The sequence below is a fragment of the Halyomorpha halys genome, unplaced genomic scaffold, assembly GCF_000696795.3.
Source record: "Halyomorpha halys isolate HHAL.00 unplaced genomic scaffold, Hhal_1.1 Scaffold214.1, whole genome shotgun sequence".
NCBI classification, from domain to species: Eukaryota; Metazoa; Arthropoda; class Insecta; order Hemiptera; family Pentatomidae; genus Halyomorpha; species Halyomorpha halys.
The window spans coordinates 713,443-739,115 of record NW_027110944.1 but is presented as its reverse complement, the minus strand read 5'-3'; the positions used below and the strand labels follow the sequence as shown (position 1 = coordinate 739,115).

The 25,673-nt window shown below is 31.4% G+C and overlaps 1 protein-coding gene across 1 annotated transcript in view; it reads left to right on the top strand.

Annotated features, from left to right (window-relative positions):
* Positions 1–25,673, top strand: part of LOC106679670 (homeobox protein Nkx-2.1) — a 145,611-nt gene that overhangs the window by 93,169 nt on the left and 26,769 nt on the right. The gene's annotated exons all lie outside the window — the stretch shown is intronic.

The window sequence follows — 25,673 nt, the reverse complement described above, 5'->3', positions numbered from 1 at the left end:
AAATAAAAAGTTAAATGAATATATTCGCTCTGGTTAGCCTTATATCGTTACTGTAATAATTTGATTTGTCTTTAACTATTGATAATGTGGTGATTTAAAAATGTTATAATTATTGAATAATTTGCAATAAAAAGATAGTAAAAAAAAAATAATCAAGACTTATTTTTATAAGAATTTACAATAATAAATGTGTAATAGAAGATTTACGAAACAAAAACGACTAATATTTATAGAAATAATAAAATAAATAAGTGACTTATATACTGAAAAAATAAATATATATAGAGCTCATAGCAGAGCATTTTGGATTAGTCTGGGTTTCAATTTTCGAAATTAAATTATATAACCTACATTGAGCATCTTTTGCACATGCTGTTTAAAACTGCATCTTAAAACGTTGTTATCATTAAGTTCTATTGCAAACAATTAAAAAATCAAATATTTATTTTTTTTAAAAAGTAGATAAGTGGGGGAGGACAAAACGGCGAAGACGCAGAGTGGGACGAATGCGCAGACAACTCGGACAAAATATAAAAATTTAAATACAGTTAAACTTCTTAAAACGGACAGTTTTACTATATTCCTAGCCAACAAGGTATGTCTTTAATGCGTTTGAGCACTTCAATTACGGAGCCTCTCCTTTACGGACATGGACACCAATTTTATCCATCATCAGCACTTTTCACTTCTCCATAACAGACACAAATCATAAAAAATCACTGTACAATCACACGATTCCAGGACTAAATTTTGTAGGTAACAAATTAAATATCAACAAACAAAACGATGGTTGAAACGAGATATCTCTAGAATAACTCTTTTTAATAATTTTTTATATTTAACTAGGGGTGTAAATACAACGATATAAAAAAAAAAAAAATAAGATAAAATAAATAGATAAAAATAATAATTCTTAATAAGAGAGAAAAGTAAAGTTAATAACTAAAATAACGACATTCATGGACTTAACAATGCCAACAATTGTCCTCTAATTGGGAAGAAAAAACAACTTAATTCGAAAAAAAGGCGAAAAGAAAAAAAAATCAAAATAAAATAGAAATAATGTCAGTAATAGCATTGATAAATATACAATTTATAACAAGATGTCCTGCAGCAGCCTGGGCTTCACTCTGCGGGTTGAGGTTGGGTTTCCCAAGTTGCAGGTCCACTCCTCCTATAACTGTCGGTAACTTCATGAACCTTTTCTTGATGCAATTCTCTATCGACTCCATTTGTAATTCCCGATAATTATGAGATCATTTTGTAACAAAAACCTCCGTATAACGGACACATCATCTTCCTTATGAGTGTTCGTTATATTGAAGCTTCACTATATTGCGATCTTTCTATCATTTCTACCCATCGAATTCTTTGTACTAAACTCTCCTTATTTGTCTGATTTCGTTGAATAAAGAGTGGCGCTTTTGTAAAACTGCTTGGTATATATTATTTTTAGGGGCATAGTCTTATTTCTATGCAGCGTATTTAAGGTTTTAATAATGATCTTACAAACACTTATTTTATATTATTAGGTTATTTTATATTATTATTAACCAATGGTTATTGGTTGGGAACTTAATTTATTTTCAGGAGATTAGGATTTTTATCAGGAGCAAGATTGCAAGCCATATTTAGGGTTAAAGTTGAGGTCTGATAATGATGTATAGATTTATGCTCTCTATAATTCTATTTTATTTGTTTAGGCATTAAAAAACCATTTAAAATTGTAATTGTAGAGACTTTTATGAGAACAGATTCATTTGTATTAAATAGGTAAAGGATCGGTAGTGATCAGATATACATCAAAAAGGGTATCAAATGTTTTTGGCGAAGACCATCAAGATTTTTTAATAAAACGGGATGAACTTTTTAATTTAGTTAAAACATAAGATCTTACATTCACTCTTCCTTGCACAGGGAATATAGACAGATTTTTTTTTACGAAATGACAACACGTTCTTGTTATAGAGCAATATTAGCAGCAATGTTTTGGTATTTAGTTCTACAATGATCTAAGCTTTCATTTTGAAATTAGTTCCTGGGAACAGAACGATCCATTCTGGCTACCGTATGCCAATATAAGGATGCCTAAGCGATCGCCCTGCAATGATCCTGTGCAGGGAGCGATAAATATTAATATTTGTGCGGGGAGCTTAATCCCGCTGCAGACGACACTACAATGCCCGCCCCTGGACATTATAGTCTGCAATTATTAAGCCAACAATGGTGCCCTGTCAACGCCACTCACACCCACCCCCTACCCCATCCCTCCCAGCATTTACATCTCTCATTTATTCATCGTTTTCATTTGTTGCTCGCTCTTCCGTCCCACGATATTTATTAACTGCCTAACATAAACACCTTTTCAATTATGTTCCTGTTTATATCTGTCGCGAGGTGTTTAGTCTCTCATACTTGGAAAATTAATAGATAGGTTTTCCTTGAAAACTCAGTATGATGCCTAATTGCAGCGGATCCCAAAGTAGGTTCCGCGTCATTGTGGGGTGCTCCAAGCGTATATATCAGGAGCGACCAATAAGTCGATCGTGAGCTCAATTTTGGTCGATCGTCGATGGTAGATTTCCGTGTACCATGGACTTCGAAGCGATTGTAGAAGACAAAACTTTCTAGCAATAGTTTAATGCATTCTGAGAATTTACAAAATCTATAAATTCCTAGAATTCTGACTTGAATTCACTGCTCACACAGCACAATAGATTTTGACTTTCATGTTACTTGTCACCGGACGCTATGCTTAGACTCATTATTATTATATTTGACAGATTATAAACGAAATTATAATTTATTTGTTCGAGACATGCAAACTCAGTGTTCCCATTAATGTTGAGGCAAGAAAGTAAATTCTAAATTTGTCTTTATCTGTAGCTACTTTGAATTAATAAATATTGTTAATAATTATCCATGTTCTTTTAATTCTCCTGGACGTGAGTTTATTGGTCCTTTAAATAATTTTGTTGTTTTTACGTAGGTACAAAGATAAGCCGTATATCTATTTCTATATAAATATCTTTAAAATACTCAAGGAGCTATTGATAGATCAGCAAAAAGTAATTCATATAATTTCATGATAAATTTTCCCGGCCACAAAAAAACAAAAACGCTAAAGTAAAATATTGAAATCAAATTACCATCCTTACTCTGCATTTTTATCACAACCTTTTCATATTTACGAACCAATAGTACAACAAATTATAGATTGAAGTTGATAAAAGTAAGTAAAAATCTATTTTGAACAAATGTCGTAAAATCTTATTTTGTTAGGTACAGCATGTCCGGAATACTATAAAAAGTTGGGTCTGGAAATTTATTTTGTTCATGAGTCTATATCTCGAAAACTTAATAAGCGATTTAAAAAATAAAAAATAGTTATAGATTGAATAGAACATATATTTTTCTCATCTACCTGTACCTCACTGAAATGCACCTTATACTGCGTATAAATGTAGTATGCATTTCATACCCTTTCTCCTTTAGACTACGGCTATATAATTCGATCGCCACACAGTTGTAAGATAAAATATAGATCTTATATACTGAAACATTGGCCACCCCTGGTATGTATAGTACGTTCATGTTTTTACTTTGCATTGTTTTTTCTTATTTACTCAACCACTGTAAGTATGATCGTGGCTACATTTTTGAATTTTTTTTTAGCCTAACTAGGGTGCCGCGATATTTTTTTTTTTAAACACTAACAGGGTGTCGATGTGAAAAAAATATTATTAATTTCTGTCATAGTGGTTAAGGCCATGTCACCATTAGTCGCTTAATATAGTTGAGTGCCCTTATTTAACATCAAGTGTTCAATTAGAACACAACTATATTCGCTATCTTTGGTTTTTTCTTAAGTCGACCAAACGACCATCGTTTAAGCTTTGTCTTATGGTCCTTCAAAATTGCGAAATAATATCTATGAAACAGTAAACTATAGTATAGAATTTGGGAAAAGGAAAGAGTTGTAAATTTATTACTATTGGATAAATGTTATACCTGATAAATCATTATGTCGGGAAAAACCCTACGTAAGTACCAAGCGAAATTGTACTTGGTATTACCAAATACGTCACCACATTGGTTGTTGGAGTAGGGAACCCCTGGTTCCTGTTAAAATTAGAACAATAGAAATGTTAAGTATGAAATCCTTCAACCACTGACTGACCTTCCTCTGAGACTCGGGAATAAAAATAAACAATGAGGTTGCTTAAGTCATCTGTTAAATCCTTACCAGCACAGGTAAACCTCCTCAGCCTATTTTTATTCATGAAGGCAAAGAATAAAAAACTAAACTTAGTTGTTCACTAGGTTGTACAGATCGGATTTACGAGATGCTCATATGGGCATACTCAACACTGTTTTCGAAATTAATTATAAAAAATGGCTTTAGCGCATTTGCTCAGCCTCCACTGGCTACCAGTGATGCGACGAGAGGGATGCACTGGGATCTTTTTGAGCTCTGCTCTACCCCTCACACGTGGGAGATAGAGTGTTCTCAGGGATCCTGAGGTAGATTGTGTAAATATTGTATATAAGAGTGTAAATGTGACTAGAGATTATATTATTTTATTATTATGTTATTTTTTTTTTCATACACATAATTTGATTATGTTCATTTTGTTTATCTTTCTGTTTGTATATATTTTAAGAGAGATTTATTTGTATTATTATTTTAGTATGAATGTGATCATTCATCACTGTTATCTGTTGCCCACTATTGTGTGGCAGATTGTAATATCTATCAATAAATAAACAGTAAAAAAAAATTATATAAAAAAAAAAAAATACAATAGGGAGAATATTCGTGAAATGGGAAAAACTCTCTCCTTCCATAAATATGTTTAAGTATATTTTAATACTTAGGTCAAGAATTATAGTTTCTGCTATAGCGAAATCCACCTCCAAACCAATTCTAACTTTTTTTTTTAAGAATTCGGTTGTTTATCTTGGGATGGTCTCTCTTTCTCCAAACATACATTCTAAGTTCTTAATTCTCTCAGTGAAATTAACACATTTCTCTTAAATCAGTTGTTTTTCTGTTTGTATTTGTTCTCCTTGTTCATGGTCTTTGATTTTAAACCCCTTAAAAAGTTTTAGGTTAAAAAAACAAAACAAAAACAATTGGTATTTGATTGACACAAGAAATGATAATTTGTAAAAATTATTAGTATATCATTTACTAAGAGATTTGGAAAAATAATATTTCAAAATGTTTTTGCTATTACAAACTTTTCCTAGCTAATGTTCGATCCTGTAAAGGTCCAAAGGACTACCTATATTGGGTATATATTGGTTGGGAACTTAATTTATTTTCAGGAGATTAGGAGTTTTATCAGGAGCAAGATTTGTAAGCCATATTTTGGGTTGAGGTCTAATAATGATGTATAGATTTATGTTCTCTATAATTCTATTTTATTTGTTTAGGCATTAAAAAACTATTTAAAATTGTAATTGTAGAGACTTTTATGAGAACAGATTCATTTGTATTAAATAGGTAAAGGATCGGTAGTGATCAGGTATACATCAAAAAGGGTATCAAATGTTTTTGGCGAAGACCATCAAGATTTTTTAATAAAACGGGATGAACTTTTTAATCTAGTCAAAGCATAAGAGCTTACACTCACTCTTCCTTGCACGGGGAATATAGCCAGATCTTTTTTTTACGAAATGACAACACGTTCTTGTTATAGAGCAATATGACCATTGGCCGTTGAGCTGTGAAAGAGGAGATGGAAGTTGAGTTTAAGCTTGCTCAGTGGAGAGTGGTGCAGGGGTTGGGTGTGTTTGTCTGTTTTCTTTTTCCAGAGCACTCACCAACGGTGACTCACCACCACTCACCACCAGCCCTGGTCAACAGTTAATTGACTTTGATCTTCTCTCTTCTTGTTCTCCCAGATACACAATGGGATCAGTATTCCACCCTCGGCTACCGGTAGCAACATCTCGTCTCTTGCACCGCAGACAACACAGGCCTCTCTGTCGGATTGGATCTCCCTTCTCGCCGGGCGACGTTCAAGAAACAGTTAGTCCCAAATGCCTACAGAACTAGAGTTACTAGTTAAACATACTTGAAAAAAAAAAACAGTCAATATTTTATTGAAATAATGGTTTAGTGGCATGGGATTAGATAGGTTTCAACTTACAACCACTACCTATTATGGCCCTCTCCAAGAAAATCTTTTAAAAAACTATATCATGGAAAATAAAAATAAGTGAGAGAGGCACTTAATTGAAAACGTTGTGCAGACCAACTCCATTGGGTTTCTACATAATTATAACTAGTAATTGCCTTTTGAATATTATGATGTAAGTTATAATCAGAGTTTAGCAAACATTAGATATAATTGAAACTAATAGCTAATTAATAGTCATGGCTACGGAATTTATTTATCAATGGTTCATTCATGAATAAGGGTCGGCATAGTCCCATGGTAATTTTAGCTATTAGTTTCAACTATATATAAGGGAGCAGCGGTAATAGCGTGTTAACGCACCAGTCTACCAACCCACAGGTTGTCAGATCGAATCCCCGGTCTCACCCGGGCTTTTTTCAAGCACAAAATAATGCAAAATTCACTGAGAACCTCCCCCCCCCCGGGTATTTGTGAGGCCCGTTCGCCAAAGGGTGACACTCACTAAAAAATATAGGCGTGGGAGTGACGAAGCCACCCTGCGAAAAAAAACCACGTCAAGAAACGCGCGATGTATTAGTAAATGCATCGTGTAGAAATACGATGTATTTACTAATACATCGTACGAGGACTTAGGCCTCCATGGTCTGTTGCCCATAAAATAATAATAATAATTGCTAATTGTGCCCATCTCTGATTATAATGTATCAATAGGTATAGTAAAATTAATTTTATATATATGATTTTTTTACCTTAACACCTTTATTTCTCCCCCCCCCCCTCCTTCAACGAGTATGAGACAAAATTTACAACATGAATATTAAAAATTTTAAATAAAATAATAATATATACACATAAAAATCTAAATATGTTCTCGTACATTTATAATGTTTTGATTAAAACTTAAAAAAAAAATCTTATTGAGATAGTCAGTTTGACTAACTCAGTAAATTAAGTAACCAGTCGACAGTACCATCTTTGGAATGCGTCAAATTCTAAATAAAATCAAACTTTTTTTTTTTATAGGATATGCTACGAATCAAGCAAAGCAGCGATATAAGTTCAACAAGAAGTCGTAATGTCAAAAACTCTTTAGATAAAGTGTCTCCTAATAACTTCCGTTAGTATAGGTTCTCACCAAAACCTTTTAATAAAAGTTCTGATAATATAGGTTCCTACTAGAAAATCACAAATATGGTTCCTTAGGTTTAAGTTGGCTCATACTTATGTCACAGAGCTTGACGGAGATCTTTGGAGGAAAAGATACAGCAGTATTGTTAAAATATAATAGTTATTTTCGGACCCTGCTTAAGGTTACATTAAAAATTTGTATCCATTAATTTTTTTGTTTTAATAAATCATATTTCTTTTAATCAAAGGAAATCAATATATACTACATTTAGTTAGCTAGACTTTTATATATAGGCTCTTCAGAAGCGAAAATTCATTTAAAAAAAATTATTTTGCGCTGTGATCTCATATTTTAAAGGATTCTCTTATTGTACTGAAATACTGAACCATTTTCGATTCAGGATTAAGGATATGTTGGTTGAGAGAAAGTGATGAACCGTAGGCAGTCAAAAAACCGTTGATTAACGATTTGAGTAAACTTTTATAAGAGTTTCCAATCTTGTTGGTTACGGTATGCAGATAAACTGCATACTTTTTGGTATGTAACTGTAAAAATATATAACTATTTTTTAATTAATTATTTTAATTCCACTCCTTAAACAGTCAAACCTATAATTAGGATGAGATTCGACGTGGAATAATCTTAGACCGTTTGGTTAAATGCATAAGAAGTCGGACCTTGAGGTGTAAATTATAAAAAATATAGCTTTGGAACAACTTAAGAGTTTGAATTTACCATCATTTTAAAGGTTTACTTTTCCCAAATTTCTTTTAGAAAGATGTAAGTAATCAAGGCAATGCTTGATAGGTTATTTCAGCCATTAACAGGAAATTCTCCTTGAGAACTTGGTATTTAGCGTTTTATGACAATTTTTCAGGAATGTTCGCATACGATTTGTTTCAAATCATCCTATAGGTGGGGCATTTATGATGTGTTAAATGTAGAAAGTTTTAACATGCTAAATATTTTATGTATATGATTGTGAGGAGCCTAATTTAAAGTTCATGTTGTATGTTAAATGCAGAGCGATTTAACGACACCCTAACGGATGTTCTGAGCGACTTGTTTAGTAACCTTGTAAAACTTACGAAAGAATGGAACTTCTAACAGCTTCGTCACATCATCTTTCTTTCACTTCACTAGTTCCTTATTTTTTATTCATTACTTCATTATTCTTTTTTCCAGTACTGTATTATAATTTAAAAACGTACAAAACAAACCCGAATAACGAGCAACTAACCTATCAAAACGATATAGAGATCAGGTGGTTTGCTGCGTGACGTCATTCTCCATTTAGCAGACCTATTAACAGACACTCAACCATGTTAAATGTAATATTGTATTAACACGCTAAAAGAAGGTATTTCTCCATTTAATACAACTTTTTCTATTAACACACTTTAACATGTTAAACTAAAGATGAATGTAAGAATTAAAAAATAAAATCTTGTGCAAAATAGGAAGATTAAATATATAGTTTTCTAAATGCCTAATCCTAGTGATTCTAACCTAAATATTTAAAATGAACCCGTTCTTTATAAGAACAAATATTGCCTGAGGTAGGTAATATGAGTACTTACTTCTTAGTTTGTCATTTTTTTTTTTTTATAAATGGGTGTATTCAGGGATTTTTATTACTTTAATTTAACCATTTCTATTACCATCTTTTTGTTTTATTACCATATTTCTGTCATTATCCTTAAATAATAGTAGCATAGCAGTGGATGCTAACTAAGGAATTTCACAAGAGAAAAGTAACAACCAGTCCAGACTTATTATTATTTTAAATTTAATTTCGTTTCTTTTAGATCTTGTTGCATCAAAAGCTTCTCTGCACTAAAACATATTCCTAATTTCGTATCCATCCCCGTTTCTTCTTAAGTAATTGTATACTTCATTCTACGCGTTTTTATTTCGAGACCCTATTCTTTACCATGTTTAACATCGTTCATTTAATTTACTGCCTCCCGTTACTTCATATTCAAATCTGTATTATTTTTTTTTTTTTTTTTTTTAATATTTTCCTTCGTCTTGCCCTACAGTATCTTTTAATAATACCCCACTTATTCCTGTTGAACAGATCCGTTACTTAGGACTAAATCTGCGCAAACGACTGACATGGAATCCTTATACAAGACTGAAAAGACAGGAAACTGCTCGTCGATTCCGACTATTACAACATTTACTAGACAAACGGTCTAAACTTCCAATCCATTACAAAAGACTAATCTACATGACTATTATAAGGCTTATTTGGACATGGAGTTGAGCTATGGGGCTCCACTAAACCATCTAATTCCTCTCGAATCCAATCCTTACAGTCCAAAATCCTTCGTAAAATCCTTAATGCTCCTTACTTTGTCACAAATCAAATCATCCATCAGGACCTCAATGTCCCCTATGTTGCTGATTTGGCCAGAACCAGATACCAATCCTTCCAAAATAAACTTTCCAACCACCCATACCAACTCGTTTCTAACCTAGCTTCTCCTTCATTATCTAATAGTCCTCCTAGGTGTCTGAAAAGAAGATGGCTTCGAGATCTTCTGTAAAAATGTTTTTGGAGTTTTATCAATGGGTAGATTCTCCACATGTTTTTATCATGTCCTAATATCACTTACAGCAAATTTACCTGATGTATATATAAATAAATTATTTAAAAAATTTTTTTTTATATTTTTAGGAAAACAGATGTACCAAATAGGGTATTCGAAATATCATAATGATCTGTTAGGTAAGTGTTTACACATCGTGTGACACCAGAATAAGTCTATCACTAGCCGGATCGTACCTACTAGGAAGTTATTAAAGTTGTTATATGCGAGAGAGGGGAGCACTGAACAAATACAAACACTCTCCCCATATTGCTGTGTACACAACTGGCAACCCGATAGCATTTTGCCACTTTAAAATAAGATTTTACCTTCATATCCTTATTATTAATGTATAAGCGTCAAGCGGAAAATCCTTTATGAGCTCGTTGAAGGGAGCACTTAATGTAATAGAGAAAGCACTACCCGAATATTATTATTATACGTCATTTGCACGATTTTTATAGCGGCGAATAAGCAAAAGAAAGATTATTTACATAAATGTATACATATATACTTTTGTATAAATAGTAAGCATTTCAATTAATAATTAATACTTGTTTTTTATAGCTCAACAAAAAAAAATGTATACATATAATGTATTAAGTTGTCTTGTAATGTCCGTTAAAAATGGTAATTCCCGTTACGCTTACTATGCGACATATATCCTGCATAATTAATTTAAAATATTTCTTGTAGTTATCAATGTTTTAACTCGAATTATTCATTTATAAAATAAGGATTAGTTGCTGAATGTAAATTAAACACAGTGCTACGTCAAGCAGAAAGTGTAATTATACAAAATAGATTTTATAATTTTTTGTATGAAAGTGTACAATTATTAATTATCACTGTTACTCGTTGCCCAAATTTGTGGGAGATTATAATATTATCAATAAATAAAAGTTTGTAATTAAAAAAAAAAATATTCTTCTAGTGGGACTGACAACAAAAAAGGGTCCAATAGTCTTCTCTTTCCTCTGAATGTTTTACAGAATCCAAGTTCTCATCGGTTATTTGGATTCGCAATTAAATTTCGCACGCGTATGTCGAGTCAATGATACTAGAAAGACTAAATAAAAACTTTGTGTAACTCGTTTGGACCCCATGTACTCTTCCAGATATTAAAGATGATTTGTTATAGCAGTTAGCATTTTTCAAAATAGTCGATTAATACGTATAAATTTTAATACCCAAGGCTAGCGATTGCATTTCAAAAGCTGCTTTATAAATTCCGTACGGATTAATTCTTAATTAGTCCACTTTTCTTTTGAGAGGATTTACTCGTATAATAAACGTATATGTTTTTTAAGAAAAATTCTTTATCAATTTTAATATTATAAAATGCAAAAAAAAAAAAATGCTAAAAGAACATTGTTCCAAAGAACTAGTTTTCTTTACAAAAATAACTTCATAAGAAGCGAAAAAGCACTATCTGACGTATACATGTGAAAATATTATCAAGTATAAATGAATTATACGAGTTCATTACAAAAGACTGATCTATATGATTGTAATAAGGTCTATTTGGACATACGAAGTTGAGCTTTGAGACTCCACTAAACCTTCGAATCCCTCGTATCCAATCCTTATAATCCAAAATCCTTCCTAAAATCCTCAAGGCTCCTTACTCTGTCACAAATAAGATCATACATAAAGAGCTTAATGTTCCATATATAACAGATCTAGCCCGAACCAGATATCAATCCTTCCATTATAAACTTCCTAAACACCTAAACCCCAAGTTTCTAACCTTGCTGCCTCTTCACGGACAGGGCAATGTTAACACAAAACTGCGCTCGAGACGAAGCAATTCAACCCGATTCCGAAGAGAGAAAAGTTCAGCCGGCTACAAGACATCCTGTTATTAACTCTATTTTTATTATTATTATTTTTTCACTATTCGTCAATTATTTATGATTAGATATAGTGAAAGTATTCTTCCTTGTTAAAATTGTTTATTTTAATGATTCATTAACGTTTTGGGGCTATCACCCTATCATCAAGTTATCTATAATGAAAATTTACATTATTCACCTGAAGCATACAACAATTAATTTAATATAACAATTTTTTTTTAAATTAAAACAATTATCTTAAATAATTGTTCTCCTTATTGGTTATAAATGTAATAACAATGATCATATTGCTCTCCATTTTATAATAAATTAAGATTTCATATATAATAATAAATAAGGAGATCTAAAACCATTATATAAATAAATTGTTAATGAATCATCAAAACAAAGAATTTTAACAAGAAAGATTACTTTCACTACATCTAATTATATTAATGAAAATTCATCTAGTAAGAAGCTATAATATTAAGTCAATTATTTATTTTATTAACGCTATAATATGATTAGTTTATGTTTTTTCTCTTCATTCATTAATTACAAAACTATTATTATTTATTTTTTATATAACTAATTGTAAATAGTTATTGCGTTTTACAGTTAGGGATGTCTTTTGTAGGAGACTATGATCCCCCAATTTTCTAAATTGGATTTTGTAGAACAGTTCTTTACCAATGAGCTACCAACTCCTATAAAATAAACATAAAAAAACATAAGAATAGTGAACAAAAATTTTAACACAACTTTATTTTCCTGGCCTTCAAAACTCGAAAATCAATAAAAAATTATTCATACAACTAAATTCACTATAACAGTACTCACAATATCTCTTGACAGTTACTCATCATATCAGTGAGGAATGTAATAGTTACATCAACAATCGCCATTTTTTTGAACTGACATTATTTTTTTGAAACACATGCCAATCTATTTTCTTGGTTCAGTAATAAATAATTTGTTAGATCCATTGACGTACCATAGAAATTTATTTACTCGTATTTTATTTTAATTTTATATATATTTTAATTAATTAATTTACATATTTTTTTTTAAATTATCTCCCTTTATGGTTTAGAATTGTGGCGTGCCAGATTATTTGGCGCCCTCTCTGCCGCCTCTTTACACGGATCTTGCCGAAGAACTGTCTTTTTACTTTGGAAATCTTTGCCAACTAAGGCCATAAACACTGTCACTATTACACTGGTATTTCTATTACAGCGACTATTCTCTAAGGGCCCGAGGATCAACAATATCATAATTTCAGAAACAAAAGAAGGAAATTTCTCTTGAATGATGCTTGAGAGATGAATGCCGCTCCATAAAAATTCATGGTCTTCATTAAAAATCCAATGTTGAGTTGACTGTGTAGGACCATTCATTCCTTAATACCCACCTAGCAAAGCTCTTACCCACTGTCTTACGTTTACTTAATCATAGGAGTACTTTGCTTCTTTCTTAACTACTTTTTTTTTTTTTTTTTTTTTTATAGTAGATGGCATTAAAACTAATATTTCTTTACAAAATCGGTACGTTACAACAATATCTCTAGTACCTCTTCGGTAAATAATAAACGAAAATTCTATAGAATTTCTGCATCTAAAGAAAATTTATGTACAATTATTTTATTTTTATTTATTTAATGTAATTTACAACTGTACAAAATAATAAATACAATACGTAAATATGTGGAATGTTTCATTTACTCTTGAAAATCTTGGACCACCCATTGGTGGTACTTCAAGCATTAATTTAAATTAGAAGGTCCCGTGGCCATTTTATTTTCGAACGCCTCGGAGGATTATCAGGGATTGTTAAGGATGAGAGATTAAGAATAAATGGGTTAGGATGGGTAAGGAGTTCGGAATGAAAAGACGCATATCTGTTTTGGGCCAAATCTGCAACGAATGGGATGTTAAGGTCTTTGTGGGTTTACAAATTAGTTCATTTGAAACGTAATAAGGAGCATCAAGGATTTTACGTAGGAATTTTAATTGTAAGGATTGGATGCGGGAGGAATTTGATGGTTTGGTAGAGCTAGACAATTCCATATGTCCAAATTGGTCTGATTATCATATTGTATAATAATTTTTTTTAGTGAATGAAAGTTCAGAGCGTTTGTCAAGGTGTTGTATCAATCGAAATCTACGAATAGTTTCTTGTCGTTTCATTCTTGTATGTGGATTCTAAGTAAGTCTCTAACAATTATTTTTAAAAAGTTATAGTGTATGAGACAAGCTTTCACAACAAAAAAAAATTTTAATTTCAATTTCTTCATCACCATTATAAATTTTTATATTATATATTATATTCTTATATTATACATTATTTAATGTGAATCTGAAAACACGCGTCTTTTCTATAAGTGGTAAATACAAAAAAACATATTTTGCGAACATATCTATTTCCATTTGTATGTATTTGCAAGGAATAAAAATATACTTTAACAAAAATTGAGAGTTACCAGGAATCGATAACAATATATAATTTCACAGAAACTTTTTTATCCAGTTCTTAGGTTGGTAGACGTGGGGTCGTTACAATTGATACTCGAACCACTATTGGAGGAACTGATCGATTCCACTTTCCTTAATGTCTTCTTTTATAGGGTTGACTTTAAAATTTATTGACTGATCCATCAAATCAACATATTTTATTTTCTATCTCGGATTGGCTTCATAGATTAATAATGGTAGTGATGGGAAAAGACGAAATTAGGAAATTTTATGGAATCATGCTGAGATGTCAATGTGAGAAGAATTATAATTTGACCAGTAGATGCCTAACAAGCTTCTGAAAGAACAGACGAATGCGGAGGTCTTTATTTATATTAATTATACTATTTTTTATATTGGCCAACCAACAAAAAGTTCTCAATACCAAAGAAAATTGCAAAAATAAAAAAAAAATTCGTGTTGACTCTTTAGGAATTTATAACAAAAAGGACTACTACTGGATTAATAGGGGTCACAATATTACACACTATATACAATATACAACTCTTGGAAGTATTTGTAATTATTTATTTAACAAATATTTATTATATTATAATATATATATTATTCTGCTTGTTAATATTATGTATAATTATTAATTAATTCTTTTAAAAAAAGACGGTCATTTGTTTTAAAATTTGAATTAAACTTTGTTTTGTTTTTTTGCGATGGTTGATTAACTTCTTTAGTGTGCTTTAACATATAGGATAATAAATCTGTACATACCGTGAAGAAATTGACAATTATAGTTAAATAGATAACGAGTTATCAACTTACGAAAATAATATAAATTGAAACAATTATACCAAATTCAGAAGAAATTATAGTCAAAATATAAAAATATCTGAAAAAAAAATAAAAATTATCTGTATTAAAGTATAGAGTACATTAAATACTCACACTTATTTCAAGCTTGCCTGGCAGGGGTATAGGAACGGCCCCAATGGAGCGGTCCCTCCTAGATCTTGTACCCCAGGAGTCAATAGGGGTATTCATGATCTATGTTAAAGCGTGTTAAATGGAAAAACTCGTGTTAAATAGAAAAAAATTGCCTTATTTTGCTTGGTAAAACGAAATAACATTTAACATGGCTGAGAGTCTGTTACTTGGTCAGTTAAATCGAGAATGACGTCACACAATAGACCAGTTGAGATCGCCGCCATATTAGTTGTTGTGACTTTCAATACAGTTGTCAATTAGCTCATCTTCATTCTCTTCTTCACAAGTTTGAAGATCAATAAGACACTCATAAGCTAAACTTTCACACAAATTCCACTTTTCACTCACTCTAGGCATGTTTTAATCAATTACTTAAATCAAAACTGAAGTAAACAATAACATGAGGGTCTGGAAGGAAGGTTATAAACATAAAGGCTTATACAACAAGTTGCTGAGAAAATCCGCTAGGGGCTCTTATGCATTTAACGTTTAACATGACTTCAAATAGGGCTGCTCACAATCCTATAGTTATAACATTTAACATGGTAAAACATATAACATTTAACACAACATCATGAATACCCCTAATATCGTTAACCCCCCCCCCCCTTTAGCAGAGCCAGCCCACTTCCTTATAATACCATGTGGCAAAGGAAGGAGATTTTTTATATGTGTGTATACATTTTAAATTATTTACTGTAAATATTGTATTATTGTTAAAATAAATAATAGGAGGTTAAGACCGTAAAGGGGGACAATTTGGCCTTGGCCAAAGAGGTCCCAGATTCTCTAGGTTAGTCTTTTCTTCCTTAGAAATATTTTTTTTTTTATAAAGAAATTAGCAAGAATAACGATAACTATGTAATAAAATGAGGAAGGATAAAAACGTATTAGAAATTGGAAAACCAAACTTTTCAAAACTTCCTTTTACTTCATAAAACAATGAATACAGTATTGTATAAACGCACGAACTGCCGTTTTGAGTTGAGTTATCAATAATAAAAAAAAAAAGACTTAAATCGAAAATGACACCCTTGATCTTCAATTTTGCTATCATACATAGTTCGGTGAAAATCATTCGATCAACGATTGACGACAGAATTTTTACTTATAAAAACATATTCTTGTCCAGTAACTAATTTTATAGCCCCGATGGACAAAAATGACCTAAAGGAAAAAACAGCTAGTAACTAGCTAGCTAGAATGTTAATATAATAATTATGTAAATAAATTATAACTAATACTTCCAAGAGTTGTATGTTTGAAAATTCACTGGGGTGAATTAAAAATGGTCAATAGTAAAGTTAGAAACGTTATAAAAAGCAAAAATTAGAGATTTATCTAGGGGCCGTCCGTAGCTCAGTGGTTAAGACACAGTCTTGCCAATTTGCTGATGTCTATTGGCGGTGGTGGTTCGTATTCGTTTCCTGGGGCGTTGACTTTTTTCTTTGAGTGGAGGTCCCACAAAATGAAAAACTTTAACCCCCAACCATGGTTAGGCAGTATAGAACTCTAAGTCTTGGCCGAAAAAAAAGATTTATCTATTATAACACTTTAAAAATATTTAATGGCTTTTAACGGATTTTCTTTATTACCATTTTTTTCCTATTCCTTATTTCCAGTTGCAGCTCACAGTTTTTTATTTCCTTTCAGGCTCTAAATAAAAATTATTTTTTTACCAATAACTCTATTATGTATTACATTTATCCATCAATGTCTTTTGCATATTAAAATATATAAATATTTGGTTGTATTTAGTTGGGTAGACAACTAATTCCCGTTTAGTTTTTATTAAAATAAGTGATTCAGTTTGGTTTAAATGGGCCTGTTGTCAGATTCACCTGTTCCACAACAAATACCATCATAATTCTCGTTTTTTGCGGTGCTATGAATGTTAAAATTACAATTTTTTATTTATTAATCATTATAATATTTTTAATAAGGAGTTTAATATATCGATATATTATGCGAAATCTCCCATCCCCCCTTCAAAATATGACAAAGGGCCCGATTCTGGATTTTGTTCCAGCTATTACGCCCTGAACCTGGAGACCTCCAATCTTTGATCCCAACCAGCGAGGGGTAAGGCAGTGCTACAGGAATGTCTGTTGTTTCTTTCTCAACCGTTTTACTGATATTGAAAGCTAATGTAGGAGCGTTTAAGCCACAGATCCTCAGAACCTGAGTGGTGAAGGTCTTTGCTTTAGCATCTTACAGAACGTCTCTTGACCAACCTTTAAACAAGTATTTAGGAATACGTAGTACTTGATTAAACGTGAGAAGTAGGATTTTGAGATATGTTCTAATGAAATGATGAACTTAACGCATTATGAGTGGTTGAGATATCGATAAGCATAGATGTAATCAAGGAGTTGTTGGAGTCCAGATTACAAAAGGTAACACATATTGAGTATAACATTATATTTAATGTGCGCCTACCGAGGCCGAAACCTATGTCATACGGATCAGGTTGACTCTGTGGTTCGGGAAAAATTTGACATTGCATCAAGAATCACGGAAGCTCAAAAAGCAGCAAGTTACTCTAAGGTGGGTCTTTGAATCGAACGAGAGTCAATATTCCAAGCACTATAGAGAAAGGTGATTTGATTGATATATAAATTAGTCGTGCTTCTATGGCGCCAAAGGCGCTTGAAGTGGTCCATGGGTTGCTCAGCAACTTTTGTCCAGGCGTTTAACTCAGTAGCGCTTCTAACCTCCAGGTCTGTCTTCTTGAGAACTTCATTCACGTTCATTCTCCAACGAGATATATCAAGTCGGAGATACTGTGATCTACTATTCTGACCGACTAATCAACCATGTTGATCGAATCAGAAGGTCTGAACTTCTTGATTCCTTTTTGTGCCTGAAAGCAGTCTTGCATTTGAACAGCCGTCTATACGAAAATCTGTATGGCTATTAGATTTAAAATATTTTTAGAACATTGCAATTATTATTAGGCTAATTCATAAATCACTCGAAAATATTTGCACGAATCGATGCGGATTTAGAAGTGCTGTTATAGATTATATATATATTTCTGAGATACAAATATAAATTAATATATTAAATATAAGTTATAATTGATTCTGGCAATTTCAGTTGTTCGGTAAGATTGCTAAAATAGAAGAAGATAACTTTTAGAGACGTAAAAATTAATATAGAAAAGTAAAACTCAAAGGCCTTGGTTATTCGTTGGTGGGAATAGAAAATTCAAGAGATCTCTATATTCTAGTGCAACATTGTTGGGCATACAGTCCTGATATTTTTTTACAAAAAATTGGCATTTCACGATTACCAATGAAAAACTTTTATCATCAATCAATCAAGCATTCGCTATAACGCCAATAATTGCCCTTTAAATGATGCACTAGTAGAAACAATCGAAATCGGGGGAAAGATAGAAAAAAAAAGGAATTTTTTCGGATATTGGTACAAGTCGTCGGTTGGGACAATATCAATCACATATTTACTTTTCGCTTTTTGGACTATTAAGACTATGTTCGGCACGTTATTAACCTTATCATTATTGGAATAATTATTATTATTATTACAGAACAAGCAGACAATGTTACAATCGGAGATTAATTCATAGAAGCAATAAGATTATCCGACTAACTAATTAGATGTAAAATACTAGGTACGAGAGAGTTGTTAGCAAACAATACTGCGAATTTGCTCTGAAAGCCGGGGATTAGAGGATAGGATATGACTCCAATTATTCGGACAATACTAATTGATGTTTGATAAACCAGACAACGTGCGCCCGCCGCCCCAATTATTCCACCCTCCTCTTGCTCTGCTAACAAGCATCGCCCTCCTCCAATTAAAATGTTCGTCAATATGAATTAGAGAACTCCTTCCTCTCCCGTTCTAGGTGTAGAGGTCCTTTCCCTTCTGCAGATGCCAAAACATCCACACAAAAGCCTCCCTTAGCATCTAGATTGAACGTTTTCGTCGGTCAGCTACAGCCGGATCCCCCCCTCCAAGTCTTTCCATTTTCAGGGGTTGGGAAACGTTTAGAAAAAAAAATGGGTTCTATACTTCAGGGTTAACACGACTATTTAAGGGTTTATTTAAATATTATAATAAATAAACTGGACAGAATTCCATGGTAACTAACTCATATTAATTATGAAGAGAATAACTAGCCTTCTGTCATCTTTTGTTAATTTGGGTCTCGATTTCTAACTTTTATTGATGGAAGAAAACATTTTTGTAAGAAGCGAATAATATTGAAATTTTTTTTTATTCCATAAATTTGTATTATCTTTATAAATGAATTGCACTATATAAACGTAGATATTTGAGGATTGAAAACATCTAGTTTTAATTTTAATTGTTTTTATGAAGGATAAAAGCAATATTCAGCTGAAATTTTAATCTTGCATCTTATTGTTTTTAAGTGATTATATATTTAAATATAATTTAATATTTATTGATAAATATTACAATGAGCAACGTTAGGGCCAATTGGCAATAGTGTTCAATGTGAGCATTGTTTCCTTATTTACAAGAAATGGAAAAAATATGGGGAAGAAGGTTGTAATATTGAACCTTACCCTTATCAGGGGTAAAAAATGTAATTTGTGCTAAGACTATAACACTCTAAATTCCACCCCTCATTTGCTCCTCGTTGCTGGCAATTTTGGTAATGTGTATGGTTAAAATGTATTATTTAATATTAATTCAAATATTGTTATGTATTTTTTTTTCCTTTATTGCGTAGACATTCAGTCACATTAGTAATAGAAGTAAGAAACATATTCACTCCATATTTAAAGATATATAGATAAATTAAATTATTACAAAATATTAAATAGAATAAAAAATACAATATTAATAACAATAAACTAAACTTAAACAAAAATTACATCTTAATTACTATATACAATATTTACATTCAGCCTGGGGAACTCCAAGCCTAGATTGGCTCTCCTTATGTAAAGGATAAAGCAAGACTACCGAAGATCCCGGTGCTTGATTTTGACCGCGTCACTAGTATTTTTAAAAATTTAATTCAGTTATGCATTACTCGTGTTATTTTGAGTTATAAGACATGTATGATTGCAAAATACACATTGAAATTGAAATTTTACATTTCGAGAAAATAAAAGTGTTTCCATATACTTCACAGTTTGTTAATCTATCCATACAGTAAATTTATATTTCAACTCAACAGGAGAGCTAAGTTAACTTAGAAACAAAATGTTCCATACTACCTATCTCCTCTCATAATAAATAACATAAAAATAAAAATCTTCTAACATAAAATTAAAAAATCTGTAAAATTTGTATTACTGTTGCGATATTGGTTATGTTGATATTCGCTATTGAGGAACCCTAAAATACAAGTTTTTATATCAGCAGAAAAATATTTTTTATTTTATTTATTTTTTTTAAAATATTTATTTATTGCTATTTACAACTGTACATCATAATACATTTAGTAAATCTGATCCAAGTTAAATTGGAGTGTTACAGGCGTGTAGAGAACTACCCATTGGTAAGCACACTAATGACAGGGGTTTGAGTGGTTAGAGAGTTTATAATGTAAGGAGTGATATCTGGTTCGGGCTAGATCGGTTACATAGGGGACATTGAGGTCCTGATGGATGATTTGATTCGTGACAAAGTAAGGAGCATTAAGGATTTTGGACTGTAAAGATTGGATTCGAGAGGCATTCGAAGGTTTTGTGGAGCCCCAAAGCTCAACTCCATATGACCAGATTGGCCTTATTACAGTCATGTAGATCAGTCTTATGTAATGTGTTGGAAGTTTATACCGTTTGTCTAGTAAGTGCTGTAATAGTCGAAATCGACGTGCAGTTTCCTGTGTTTTCAGTCTGGTGTGAGGATTCCAGGTTAATCGTTTGTCCAAATGTAGTCCAAGGTAGCGGATCTGTCCGACAAGGGTCAGAGTAACATCATTAAATGAAACTGTTGGGCAGTCAGCAGGTTTACGACGTAGGGTAAAGGTGATTTGTTGGAATTTATCTTAATCCTCCAATTACGACACCATTCTTCGAGGGCTGTGATATGGGAGAAAAATATTATAAAAAAAAAATAATTCCAAGTCCAAATAATAAGTCCAAAATTTTTTTTTTTACTAATGCTTAAATTTTTATGTACCTGTATTTTTTTTATTTTATTTGAAAAAAATAATCATCTTTCATTGTTGGTATGAAAGAATTTGATTTTTCATCAATAGTAATATATTTATTATTAATATTTCATAAATAGTATTGTATTACTATTTTACTAGTTATTACTATTTCCATTCCAATATATTCCATATGTCAATAGTCAGATTTTGGTTACACTTATCTGTATATGAAACATATTTTCAGTCTAAGTAATAAATAAATTACTGTTTTAAGACATACTAGACTAAGCTCATCTCAAAGTAGGGCACAACATCAGATTTTTTTTTTCTCATCTAACTGAAGGAACGGAGTGTGAGAACAAAAAAAAGAGTTTTGAATTGAGCAAACCGATTTGGTAGGGTTGCTCGGAGCGAAGCTAACTGTCGCGATTGGATTACCACTCTCCAGCGATCCATGAGTGGCGTTCATTTGATCTAGTTGACCTTGTAATGAATTGCGTTCCCTCAAGTAGCCACTTCATTGGCACAGGTGTAGTCCGAGAGCCTCTCTCCAGCAAATCTCATTGTTCCATGTAGTGTCACACTTCCAACTAACCGATTACCGTTATTATCGGAGGTGTGGAAGAAAAAAAGTGAAATTTATTTTAAGCTTTTATTGTTCTTTATGAGTGTGCTACGTAGGTTTAGATTAGAGCAGAGAGAACAGAATTCTTTATGCCCATGTTGTCCCGAACTATATATAAGTAATGAGGTGTAGATATTTGACCGTTGATTAATAATTGGAGAAGATGGTCGGGGGATGCAGTTAAAACTGTTTTAGCTAGGAACCCTTTTGCTAAAAGCTACCTGAAGAAGACCTGAAACTCAGGTCGAAACGTCGGCATGAATAAATATTTTTTGTTTATTTATATTCTTTTTGCTGACCGCACCCCACGGCCATTTTCTCCAATTATAAATACATAATTATGAAGTCAGTGTCCAAGTGTTTGAATATAACTATTCATAGAATTTATAGTTTTGTATATATTATTTTTCAACTCTATTTCAAAAAAGACGTTTGTCCCATTACATCTTATAATATTATGATGAAATATTTCATTTTATGTTTTCGTATATACTTGTGTGACTTTTGTTAGAAAAATGTTTTTTGTAAAAAAAAATGCTTCAGGTGAATACACAGAGAATAAATCATGTTCATTTCAGCTTGACTACTTTTTCGATTTTGAGCATGGAATACATGTTAGTACTGAGTTAAAAGTGTAATCAAGTTTACACGTACTCAACAATTACGATTACTTTTGTAAAATATTGCATCCAACTTTAAAATTATTGAGTAATTTTGTAATTAATTGAATCGAACTCAAAAATTGCGAGTAAATTTGTAATCAATTACTTCCTGTATTTGAATACAAAGTGATTAAAATTGTTGAGTAATTCTATAATCAATTCTTTTCGACTATCACTTTTTGAAGGTGGATCAACTATCAGTCAACCGAGATGTTTTCAGTTTTCTGTGTTTTAATGACTTCTTCCTAATTATCTTCTGACATACGAGGAGGGGGGGATTATTTACAGGGTACCACCCATGGTGGAAGGTCAAGTTTTCAGTTCTGAGGTTGTTAAGACTAACGCCTCATCCCCCAAAGCGTGTGGTCTGAAGTTTTCCAAGTTTCGTAGTTTCAATAGCAGCGCAGTATCAGAATGCATTCTATTATGATCCAGATATTTTTAAGGCTGGTCGTTTATTTTGACTACTTGGTAATCTCCCGGTACCCACAAAAAAAAAAATTAAATAAATAAATATGCAAAATTTATAATATTCAACAAAATATTTAAGGGAGTCAAAAAAACTGAATTAACAGGTGTGATGGTGAAGCATGGTTACGTTAACAGTGATGTTTTCATATAAATATATAAAAAGTATTTTATGAAGATAATTAAAAATAATAATAATGCTAAAGACACCAAAACAAATCGTTATGACCTATATGAAAAAATATTATACAATTAATAAATAATAAATATATTAAACAAGTATATCCAATGGCTGTAAGGTTAAAATTATTTTATATTGTGACTTGTGAAAACAATCATTGAAAATGGCCAACGTAAGTATAGTCTACTCCTTTTTACATAACCTTTTTAAATAATATTTATTATTATTACATAAACCTAAATAAACAGGGACTGGAGTTCAAGATCCACTAACCCAAACTGTTGAAAAGAATTACTAATTTTAAAAAAAGGAAATTTAAACTTTAAAAAATTTTATTATTGAATGGATATTTTGAAATTCGAAAAAAATGCATTTAGTTATCTATCAGTATACTCAAAACAACTCCTGGTTGCTTTAATCTGGCCATTCATTCACTTGAAGACTTAAACTCAACCTTTGGACTTACCACATCCACTCAAGAGGATTCCCCGAAACGGTAACCACAGGAAGAGACTTCACGAGGTTCTCCAGACCCTTTGTGGTGCATTTCAGAAGTAGGTTTTGTGTGTCTGGTATGACACCCCCCGCATCAGAAGAGAGGAACTCACTTGGTGGTCGGTGGTGTGTCGCTACCGCAAAGAACGTGGGGAGATCAAACGACAAATTCATCGACCCAAGTCTTTGAGGGTTCATTTAAAACTAATAACTTCTGTGTCGACTAATAAGTGAGACTGATTTGTAATTTTAATATTATATACAAACAAACATATTAATTTTTACTTTACCTCGTTAAATAACTGTATAACTCCTTTAGTCAACTGAACTTAAATAATCAAAAATAGAACTTTTATTTTTTTTAGAGATCATTTACAAACGTCATTTAACATATATTTCACCATTGAAAAATGTTTACTCTAAAAATAAAATTTAAAAATACAAATAAAAGTAGCTTTGATACATCATATCGTTGTAAATTAATTTTAACAATATTAAGATTCTATAATATAAAAACAAAATCTCGCTTAAATAGAAATATTGCCAAATGTAAACTACTCTCAAAACTGTTGATTTATTTATTATTAAAACAGATAAATATTCAGAATATTGATTAATGGTTACACATAATAACATTTCGAACAATTATAATATTGTTTTATAAATTATCGAATAAAATCTTTAAATATATAAAATCAAATAGTATGAGGTATGTCATTTATTTAAAATATATATAAAAGGAAGAAGGTCAGGGTGTGGTAAAAAAACTCAAATAGTAATTAAGCAATTAAATGTGAGCCAACGTTTCGCTCCACTTTGCAGCGGTTCGTCATGGCTAAAAAAAATACAAAAGTTGTTTATTAGTTAATACAACAATTTAGTTAAAATAAATTTAGTTATTAAAAAAGTTGTTTATTTTAGTTGTTGAAGTAGGCAGGAAGTGATCGATAATTGTAAGGAACAGAATTAAATTTCTACAAAAAATTTTATTTACAGAAAAGTTCTATATTAGTTAGTACTTAATTATGAAACAACAATATTTTCTGAACTTCGAAGATCTAGGGTTGAATGACGACAGAGTAACTGGTTTTTAAAAAATGGTTAACAATAGATAAATTAATAACGTAGAAGAAAGTAAGAATTACAAGAAATTAATCCAATTGATAAGCAAAATGTGACCAATTAGCAAATCGTTGATAATTTCTTTGTAAACATCAGAGTTATAACAATCTTTAAATCCATTATTAATGTAAAAATAAGGAATTGTGTGCCAATTGGCTCACCACAGACAACCCAAACACAGTATAAACCAATACATACTTTCATACTCAGCCCTTTTTCAATACTATTTGAATTATTGAGCAAAAACCACACTTTTTACACAAAAATTATTGAATTGTTAATAATTTTCTCACCTTTTATTTTTATATAGTAGTACATTTTGCGTGAAAAGTTTAATGTGCAAGTTATAAGCTAAAAACCTAAAAAATAAAAAGTGTGATTTTTAGTGTTTTTGATGATTTCTCACATCTACTGAGAACAAATTTGTTGGATATCTTCAGATTCATGTTCGTTACACCCCCCTCAAAAAAACAAAAAAAAAACAGTAACACCAGACCACATCCCACTTCCATTTTACTGGACTAAATGACTGGCTTATGCACTTGACAGAGGTATCTTTCGGTGTATTTTTTTTTTTTTTTTTAATTTGTTATTTTATTGTTTAAATAAATAAATTTTATCCGATTTTAGTCTCAAAACAATTTTTATTTCTTTATAAGTCCGACGTTTCGCCCATCCTCAAGGGCAATCTTAGTACAATTTTAAAACCACATAATTTAAAAAAGACAACTTTATGGCTATTCTGCCCAGGTCATTGATGTCAGTTCAAAATTACCCTATTTTTTCAATTATTCACATTAAATTAAAAATTAAATCTTTCACAGTCAACCTTCTCTATTATAATTTATCATAACAATTTTT